Source organism: Felis catus, chromosome C2 (genome assembly GCF_018350175.1).
Source record: "Felis catus isolate Fca126 chromosome C2, F.catus_Fca126_mat1.0, whole genome shotgun sequence".
NCBI classification, from domain to species: Eukaryota; Metazoa; Chordata; class Mammalia; order Carnivora; family Felidae; genus Felis; species Felis catus.
Window position 1 is genome coordinate 93505095 of NC_058376.1, and position 9415 is coordinate 93514509.

A 9415-nucleotide genomic window follows, 5' to 3' on the forward strand; every position below is an offset into this window, starting at 1 on the left:
ATGATGCAAGGATACATTAAACAAAGTCACTTCCTTTTAGGAGCTCACAAACTCAAGAACCTTATCTCTACATTGTACAAGGATCTCTGAACAGGTATTATCTTTGATGGCTCACCCCAACCTGTCTTTCCCTTCTGGTCACCCTCACTCAGACCCAGTTAATTGGTGTTGCTGTGGCGTTCTCTCACCCTGGTGGCTGTCAAGCCTGTTACCCTCAGTGTCCTGCAAGAACCCATGTGTCCTGCAAGAACCCATGTGGCTATATATTACATTTCAGCATCTCATGGGGACATTTGTGTGTGGCTTTTCCAGGTCCCATAGACTTGTGTGCCCTTACATTACCTACATGGATGTCCTGAGACACTCCATTAATATCCCCTATGAACACTTTCATGTCCCTCTTCAGTGGGAACGGACCATTGCTTTCCTTTGGTCTCATGCGGTTGCTACTTGTACCCATCCATTTTCTCATGTGGATATTCCTGTCCATCCTTCTAGTGTTGCACGTTGGGCTTTTGTACCACTCCAATAATGCAGGCTCCACCAGTAGACCCCCACTTGAAGGTTGCAGGCCCTGAAGGGTTATGGAGTAGCAAGGAGTCCTTGGGTGCAAATGTGAACAGAACAAATTTCATGAATGGTTAAAAAAACCCTCCTCTTATTTAAAAAAGATTCTACCTCAGAGCCACTTGGTAAGTTTGTATGAACAGCAGATTTCTAGGTTTCATTCTAGGATTGGGCCCAGGGGTTTTTATTTTAAACAAGTTCCATGGTGCTATGGTCTAAATGTTTTTGTCTCTCCCAAATTCATATGTGGAAGCCCAGTACTCAATGTGATGTATTAGGAGGTGGGGCATCTGGGAGATGATAAGGTCGTGAAGGTGGGGTCCTCATGAATGGGATTAGTGTCCTTCCAAAAGAGGCTCAAGAGAGCTCTCCCCAAGTAGGGGGGGCCACTGCAGAGAGCCATTGGGTTGGGGCCACCCCTGCAGGCCCAAACAGGTAGAGCTGCCAGAACTTCAACAGGAACTTCACACAACCCAGGCCCTGAGTCTCCACAGGGGTAGGACCATCCAAAGCCAAGGGAGCAGGGCCACCAGAGCCTTGGAGGCCCAACCTCTGCCCCAATGCGTCCAGAAGATACTGGATTTTAATTAGTATTTTAAAAGGATGGTTTTGATGTGCAGCTTGGGTTGAGAACCAGTGGTTTGGCCCTCCTTTCTTCTATTCTCTCTTCTCTCTATGAAATATCCTCTTTTTCTTCCTAACCAAATATTGGTTTCTTTATGTATTTGTCTTTATCCCCTGTGCTCCATGCAGTTCCTTGCCTCAGAGGAAGCTAACTCCACTCTTGACTGCAGGAGTAATTTTTCATTGCTAATTAATGCTCATTGCTCAAGAACAATCTGAAAATCTTTATGGAAAAAAACAGGGGACCCAATTCTGGCCAATGAATCATTAGGAGAACTTGCCAGAGATGTCTGGAAAAGTTCTTCCTCATTCTTAAGAGTAAGTCATTATTGGATTTCCAACTTAATAGCAGAGTAGCTTGTATTGGACTACTTTTCTGCTGGCAACAGGTATAAGTTTTGAACAAAATATAAGAAGAAATAACCATTGTTTCAAAGCCCTGGAAAGCAACTCAGAACAGACAAAAACTGAAAGGGGGACAGTCTTGAAGAAAGGGAAGCATGCTGGGTAAAATATCACATTCCCCATCACTTTCTTGAGAGAGTTCTCTCGACTTCACGATGCAAAGGGAACAGAACTCAGGCAGAAAACAGCAGTCTTGCTGAGTTGAAGAGTCAGAGGATAGTTTTTAGGGTTATTATAGTCACACCTGGAAAACGAAAAGAAAATTCCAGGAATGAGGGAGCTACACAGAAGTGAGTCCCAAAATCCAAACACAAACATACCTCAAATGCTTGGCTGACTCCTAAACTATGCATGTCCATGCAAAGTCTCCAGGGAACTCAGCCAGAGAGCAACTCTGGAAACCTGAAAGAGATGGGCAAGGATTTTAGCAATTACTTAGCATTAGAAAACCTGAGTATGGAGTTCAAATCATGCTAATTTGGAAGGTTTAGTAAACACCTTGGTCTTTCCGCTGAAATTTCAAGGGCCAGATCTTAAGAGAAACCACCGAAATCCAGGACTAACAGCTATGCCCTAGAACTAATGGAAACACAAAATGAACCTGCCAAAACAAAGCCTGTAACCAAGCCTCTGTAGGATCAAGGTGATTCATCTGTAATTTAACTGTCTGCTAGGGAAAAAAAAACAAACCTCAACACACCTTTCAGGAAGATTACAGAATCCACAGTTTCTACAATGTATCACTAACAATGTCTGGTATATATAAGAAAAAATTTCTAGGAGTGTGAAGAAACCGGAAAATGAGATCATATAAAATTTTTTTAAAAGTTGATAAAGAGCTTGGGGTGACCCAGATGTTTGTGTTAGTAGACAGGTACTTTAAAACTATTAAAAATATATTTAAAAAGTCAATAGAAAAAAATTGATACAATCGGTTAAGGGATGGGAAATTTCAACAGAGACATGAAATTCTGAAAAAGAACCAGATGTAAATCCTAGAAGTGAAATAAACAATGTTGAAATCAAACATTTATCAAATGAGAATTATAGAAAGATATGGTAGAAGAAACTTGATGAAGTTTGATGACAAAGTTGATGACAAGTCAATAAAAAAATATGCAAATGGGGGGCGCCTGGGTGGCTCAGTCGGTTGAGCATCCAACTTTGGCTCAGGTCATGATTTCAAGGTTTTAGGGTTCAAGCTCTGCATCAGGCTCTGCACTGTCAGTGCGTGGGATTCTCTCTCTCCTCTCTCTTTCTGCCCCTCCCCAACTCATGCTTTCTCTCTCTTTCTCAAAATAAATAAATAAACTGAAAAACAAACTGAACCACAGAAGGAAGGAAAATTGAAAAGGAGAGAACAGAATCTCAATGGCTGTGAAACACTATCAAGTGATTTAAAATAATTATATTTAAAGCCCCAGAGTAAGAAGAGAGACAATAGAGGAGAAACTGCATTTAAAGGTAGATTGGTTGAAATTTTACCACATTTGCTTTAAAACATCATTCCAGAGATCTAAGAAACTCAGAAACAAGGTTAGATGCAAAGAAAACTATACTGAGGCACATCATAATAAAACTTTTGAAAAAAGAAGAGAACATTTTTTAAATAATTTTTTAATGTTTATTTATTTTTGAAGGAGAGAGACAGAGCATGAATGTGGGAGGGACAGAGAGAGAGATGGAGACACAGAATTTGAAGCTGCTCCAGGCTCCGAGCTGTCAGCACAGAACCCTAAATGCAGCTAGAACTCATGCACCGTGAGATCATGACCTGGGCCGAAGTCAGAGGCTTAACTGACTGAGCCACCCAGGTGCCCCAGAAGAGAACATTTTTAAAGAGAAAAAAAGGACATTACATAGAGGAATAATGATAAGAATGACAACCACCTTCTTATCAGAAACAATAGAGTTCTAAGGATAATGAAAAGATGTAGTTCAAGTGATGAAAGAAAAGACAATGGCCAACCTAGATTTCCATATACTGCAAAACTATCTTTCAGAAGTGAATGCAAAATTAAGAAACTTTCAGAAAAACTGAAGTCTAGAAAACCTGTCACCAGCAGAATCCCACTATAAAAATTAGTAAAGGAAATTCTTCAGGTCAAAAAGGAAAGGTACCTGATGGAAATTCAGACCCATAGGGAATAATGTAGAGGGCCAGAAATAGTAAATATGTGTGTAAATGTAAACAATATTTCCCCCTTATTCATTAGATTTTTATAAAGACAATAGACTTATTAAAGCTTCATAATAATCATGTATTACGGGGTATACAACAAGTAGAAGTAAAACTTATGTCACCAATAGCACTAAACAACAGGAATAAGGAGAAATAGTATTATAATGCTACAAATTCTTGTGTTATATATGAAGTAGTATAATTATAATTCAATAATTCATGAAGAATACATAACATTTAATAAAATGTATTCAGAATACAAGGAGAAACCTGACAGAAATAAAATGAAAAAAGAGGCAAACCCACAATTATTACAGAGATTTTAACTCACTTCTCTTGGCAATTAATTGAAGTAGTTTTAGAAATTTTGAGCTACACTAACAACCAACTTGCCCTAGTTGATATTATAGAACACCACACCAATTACTGGATTCTTTGCAACAGCACATGGAATTTCCACCAAGACAGATTATATGTTGATTCATAAAACAAATCTTAATTCATTTCAAAGGATTAAAAACATATAGAGTACATTGTCTGCCCACAATAGAATAAAACTGAAAAACAAATATCAATAGATGTCTAGAAAATGCCATAAAGATTTAGATATTACACTACATACTCTAAAGTATTCTCAAAGAAGAAATTACAGAGAAAATCAGAGGATATTACCAAATTTGAAAAAACCATGCTTCTCCCTCCTATGCAGGGAGAAACCCAGTTCTTCCCTTCTGGCTGTCTCCCTTCCTTTAATACAGAACACTCACAACACTTGTGACATTTCTGGTCACCAAATGTGGGGGTGGAGGTTGTTCCCCACACCAAGCCATTCTCCATGACGTCAGCTGAGGGCCCTGCAATTCAAATCAATTCTGACACTATCTACTCAGGGATCGCAACGGATCCCACAGTTTAAGATTGCTTCCTCCCCACTTCAGATGCCAATCACAAGTAGTAGGTGCCCAGGTTACCCACAACAAATCAGAGGTTCCTCAGACCCATCCTCAGGTTTCATTAATTTACTAGAGTAGCTCACAGAACTCTGGGAAACAATTACTTATGTTTACCAGTTTATTAAGGGATGTGGTAAAGGATACAAATGAACAGCTAGATGAAGATATACATAGGGTGAAGTCTGTGATGGTCCTGAGGTTAGGAACTCCTTTCTCCATGGAGTTGGGGTGCATCACCCTCCCAGCGTGAATGTGTTCAACAACCTGGAAATTTGCTGAACTCTGTTCTATTGGGATCAAAATAGAACACAGGCATGACCAAATATTAATTCCACTTTGAGCCCCTCTCCCCTTTCTAGAGGATGGGGGATGGGGCTGAAAATCCAAAGTTTCTGATCATGGTTTGGTCTTTTGGTGACCAGTCTTGATTCAGGAACCATCCAGGGGCCCACCTAGAGTTGTCTCAAAGAACAAAAAAGGCTCCTAGGAAAATTACCTAGGGAATTACCAGTTTTAGGGGCTCTGTTCCAGGAACCAGGGGCAGAGACATATATGTCATATATATATGCCAGGGTCAAGCTTTAAGGAAGCCTTCCCTATCCAGAAATACTGATATATAAGCTGATAGCCTCCCTGATTGTTTGAAATGAGCATTTATCTTTCACTGTGGCTGGCCAGCTCACAATCTCTTTTATATGTTAGGAATTCCCCACTTTATGAATAGCCCACTTCTCACAAGAGAAGTTAAAATGTCAGACACTCACTTCATTCTCTCTTGAGGTTAAGGTGTAGTATGAGCGAGGCCCTACCAAACAGATGTATACAACATATACTCGAATCAGAATCTAATGGTGATTCAATTCACGAAGTTTCATGAAGCAGAACCAGAGACTCAACATTTCTGTTCAATTTCCAGAAACAGCAGTGTTACCGGTTCTAGTAGTAGAATCTGATGTCTAGCAGAGGTGGCACATAGGGATATGTAGCCTGAGGTGGTAGCAGTTACATTGAAACCAGAACGACTATATGATCAGGTCCTGATGTTGTTTCTGAATTTGAAGGCTCCAAGTCCAGGTTTCCAGAAACCTCCGCCACAATTGTAACTCTCCTATATCCTCTTAATAAATTGCTTTTTCTTATTCAGTTTGGCTGAATTTGCTTCAGTTGCCTGACACTAAAGACCCAACTGAAATTTTACTAAATCTCTTGTAGGTAGCATTCTCTGTTAATTATAGCTGAAAGTATCCTAAATAATCCCAGTCCTGGGCTCTATCAGTTAACTATTACCACATAATGCTCTGCAGCAAATGGCACAGTGGATTAAAACAACATTTATTCTTGCTCACTTGTCTGTGGGTTGCCTAAGATTCAGCTGATGTAGGCTGTGTTCAGTTGATCTTAGCTCCAAAATGCATACTGGGTCTAGCTCAGAACCATGCTTCTGTCAGCCTCCTTGGACCTCCCAGGGCTTGTCTTCTTATGGAAATGACAGTAGTCAAGAGGGCAAGATGAATTGTGCAATTATGATTCAAACCTTCTCATGTTAGGTTTACTAGCATTGCCATGTCCAGGTCCCACAGCTAAACCCAACATCAGTGAAGCAGGAACTTTATTCTCTAGTGAGATGAACTACACAGCACATGACAAAGAGCATGTAGAGAGGGAGGGATAAAGAATTGGGAACAATAATGAAATCTACTACACCAGCCTACACCGCATTCCTCCAAAAACCATAGTATTAGGTAACGCCTGGCGATGGTGTCAGAGTTTCTACTTTATGGCGGTTGAAGACTTGTCAGAAAAGGTCTTGGACATGCTGCCTTCAGACAAAGAAATTAATTTCTATCATCTTTGCATGATCGGGTGATGATAGTCATAAATGATGGGGCTGCTAAAGATCTTTTTTTTCATTTTTTCATTTTATTTTTTTTATTATTTCATTTTTTTTTTTAATTTACATCCAAATTAGTTAGCATATAGTGCAACAATGATTTCAGGAGTAGATTCCTTAGTGCCCCTTACCCGTTTAGCCCATCCCCCCCTCACACAACCCCTCTAGTAACTTTCAGTTTGTTCTCCATATTTATGAGTCTCTTCTGTTTCTCCCCCTCCCTGTTTTTATATTATTTTTGTCTCCCTTCCCTTATGTTCATCTGTTTTGTCTCTTAAAGTCCTCATATGAGTGAAGTTATATGATTTTTGTCTTTCTCTGACTGACTAATTTCACTTAGCATAATACCCTCCAGTTCCATCCATGTAGTTGCAAATGGCAAGATTTGATTCTATTTCATTGCCGAGTAATACTCCATTGTATATATATACCACATCTGCTTTATCCACTCACCATCGATGGACAGTTGGGCTCTTTCCATACTTTGGCTATTGTTGATAGTGCTTCTACAAACATGGGGGTGCATGTGTCCCTTCGAAACAGCACACCTGTATCCCATGGATAAATGCCTAGTAGTGCAATTGCTGGGTCGTAGGGTAGTTGTATTTTTAGTTTTTTGAAGGAACCTCCATACTGTTTTCCAGAGTGGTTGCACCAGTCTGCATTCCCACCAACAATGCAAAAGAGATCCTCTTCCTCCGCATCCTCGCCAACATCTGTTGTTGCCTGAGTTGTTAACGTTAGCCATTCTGACAGGTGTAAGGTGGTATCTCATTGTGGTTTTGATTTGTATTGCCCTGATGATGAGTGATGCTGAGCATTTTTTCATGTGTTGGTTGGCCATCTGGATTTCTTCTTTGGAGAAGTGTCTATTCATGTCTTTTGCCCATTTTTCACTGGATTATTTGTTTTTTGGGTGTTGTTTGAGAAGTTCTTTATAGATTCTAGATACTAACCCTTTATCTGATATGTCATATACAAATATCTTCTCCCATTCTGTCAGTTGCCTTTTAGTTTTGCTGGTTGTTTCCTTCCCTGTGCAGAAGCTTTTTATTTTGATGAGGTTCCAGTAGTTCATTTTTGCTTTTGTTTCCCTTGCCTCCGCAGACGTGTTGAGTAAGAAGTTGCTGTGGCCAAGATCAAACAGGTTTTTGCCTGCTTTCTCCTCGGGGATTTTGATGGCTTCCTGTCTTATATTGAGGTCTTTCATCCATTTTGAGTTTATTTTTGTGTATGGTGTAAGAAAGTGGTCCAGGTTTATTCTTCTGCATGTCGCTGTCCAGTTTTCCCAGCACCACTTGCAGAAGAGACTGTCTTTATTCCATTGGATATTCTTTCCTGCTTTGTCAAAAATTAGTTGGCCATACGTTTGTGGGTCCATTTCTGGGTTCTCTATTCTGTTCCATTGATCTGAGGGCCTGTTCTTGTGCCAGTACCATACTGTCTTGATGATTACATCTTTGCAGCATAGCTTGAAGTCCAGGATTGTGATGCCTCCAGCTTTGGTTTTCTTTTTCAAGATTGCTTTGGCTATTTGGAGTCTTCTGGTTCCATACAAATGTTAGGATTATTTGTTCTAGCTCTGTGAAGAATGCTGGTGTTATTTTGATAGGGATTGCATTGAATATGTAGATTGCTTTGGGTAGTATCAACATTTTAACAATACTTGTTCTTCCTATCTAGGAGCATGGAATCTTTTTCCATTTTTTTTTGTGTGTCTTCTTCAATTTCTTTCATAAGCTTTCTATAGTTTTCAGTGTATACGTTTTTCATCTCTTTGGTTAGATTTATTCCTAGGTATTTTATGGTTTTTAGTGCAACTGTAATTGGGATCGATTCCTTGATTTCTCTTTCTGTTGCTTCATTGTTGGTGAATAGGAATGCAACCAATTTCTGTGCATTGATTTTACATCCTGCAACTTTGCTGAATTCATGAGTCAGTTCTAGCAGTTTTTTGGTGGAATTTTTGGGTTTTTCATATAGAGTATCATGTCATCTGCGAAGAGTGAAATTTGACCTCCTTGTGGCCGATTTGGATGCCTTTTATTTCTTTGTGTTGTCTGATTGCAGAGGTTAAGACTTCCAATACTATGTTGAATAACAGTGGTGAGAGTGGACATCCCTGTCTTGTTTCTGACCTTAGGGGGAAAGCTGACAGTTTTTCCTCATTGAGGATGATATTAGCATTGGGTCGTTCTTATATGGTTTTTATGATATTGAGGTATGCTCCTTCTATCCCTACTTTCTTGAGGGTTTTTATCAAGAAAGGATGCTGTATTTTCTCAAATGCTTTCTCTGCATCTATTGAGAGGATCATATGGTTCTTGTCCTTTCTTCTTTGTTGTGATGAATCACGTTAATTGTTTTGCGGATATTGAACAACTCTGCATCCCAGGTAGAAATCCCACTTGGTTGTGGTGAATAATTTTTTTAATGTATTGTTGGATACGGTTGGGTAATATCTTGTTGAGGATTTTTGCATCCATGTTCTTCAGGGGAATTAGTCTATAGTTCTCCTTTTTAGTGGGGTCTCTGTCTGGTTTTGAAATCAAGGTAATGCTGGCTTCGTGCAAAGAGTTTGGAAGTTTTCCTTCCATTTCTATTTTTTGGAACAGCTTCAAGAGAATAGGTGTTAACTCTTCCTTAAATGTTTGGTAGAATTCCCCTGGAAAGCCATCTGGCCCTGGACTCTTGTGTTTTGGCGGATTTTTGATTACTAACTTGATTTGCTTACTGGTTAAGGGTCTGTTCAAATTTTCTATTTCTTCCTGTTTCAGTTTTGGTAGTGTATAT